Source organism: Pteropus alecto, unplaced genomic scaffold (assembly GCF_000325575.1).
Source record: "Pteropus alecto unplaced genomic scaffold, ASM32557v1 scaffold186, whole genome shotgun sequence".
In the NCBI taxonomy this organism is placed as follows: domain Eukaryota; kingdom Metazoa; phylum Chordata; class Mammalia; order Chiroptera; family Pteropodidae; genus Pteropus; species Pteropus alecto.
Genome location: NW_006439190.1, coordinates 616,098 through 617,620, shown reverse-complemented (window position 1 = coordinate 617,620; position 1,523 = coordinate 616,098).

Here is a 1,523-nt window from a genome sequence, read left to right as displayed (position 1 = left end):
CACGGCGGGCGCGGCCAGGCCCTGCCCACGCGTGGCGCCCTCCTCGTTGCACTGCCTTATGTAACCCGGTCACCAGTCGGAACGCAACGACCCTCTCCGGGTCCGCGTCTCCTACGAACCTGCCTCCTACTAGCTCCGGGCGGCCCCGCGTCTGTGTGTGCACACGTTCTCTCCCCGCAGCCCAGGCAGCTAACCCCCGAGCCTCCGCGCAGCGCTTACAGCAGGTGAGACTGTGGGGCGCCCAGCCCTCGTGCCCCGCGGCACCAGCCTGTGCCGGGACACCTGGCCGCCTAGACAACCCGTAGCTGTGGTTACAAAAGAGAACAGAGGACAAGTTCCTAAGTGCATCACGCATCCCTAGAAACTTGTCTTAGATGACGGGAACCCTGAAGTGGGCAGGAATGGATGATCACAAGCTTCTCTTAATGGAATTCTCAATTAGACAGGAATGTTTTGGAACTCTAATTTAGACAGAATAATCATTTTAATAGAGAACGTGAAGAAATACCAAAATAGGTGCTAGGAAGAGGAAGTATTTGAGAAATGGAAATTGTGCCCTGGATTAGGAAGCAGAAAGAGATTTTTAAGTGTCTCCTAACATGGAGTACTTACTATACATAGAAGTTGCTAGAAGGAGGGAGTTAAAAGCTACATTGGTGTATAAGCAAGGACTGAGCGTTCCTTCTATGCTCATTGAAACTAGTTTTCCGAATTTTCACTATACGTAGCCCGATTTCTCTCCCCATTGTTCCACCTATTTCTATGTATTTGAATGTAGTAAAACACATTACGATATTACAGAATTTATACTCATTATATCAAGTCAAAATTTCTTCATTTGAAGCTTGCAAGGTTTTTCTACATCTCAAAATTCTGGCTAAAGAAAATATATCTCAAATTTTTGGACAAGAGGAAATGCCTTATTAAGTGAAGAGAGATATTGTTAGAACAGTTCGTTAAAGGGAAAAGGAGGTAACTTTGGCCAACTCTGTAGTCCTAAAATAAAGAGCGGCCCCCACCTCCCACCCCACGCGTCCTTTCTATGAATTTCTCCCCCAGCTGTCTATTTTGACTAACAGTTGTAGTCAAACTAGGCTTCGATGTTTCTCATTACTGAATTATTTCAAACTTTTTAATCACTTTTGAGATTTTTATCTATTTTCCTCACATAGTAATGATTCACTTATAGTTGAAGGTTGTTTATCCAAAAAAGTCACAACCAACAACCAAGAGCTACGAAGAAAAAGCTTCTAAATTGTTAAATTGGTGCAACAAAGACTATATACACTAAAGATTATGAAACCTTTGATCTCAGGATCCATTCTTATTTTAGACAAATTTCTAGCAAAAGAACAGAAAGGAAGAGCCTGTTGGAGGTATGCTTGCAGAGTGCAAGAAGTGTTTAAAGCAAAAATGTTACTGTATTGTGAGGTTTGTAACATATATAGAAATAAAATGTGTAACAAAAATAGCACAAAATCAAGTAGAGTAATGGACGGATATTGTTGGTAAGGTTCTAACAC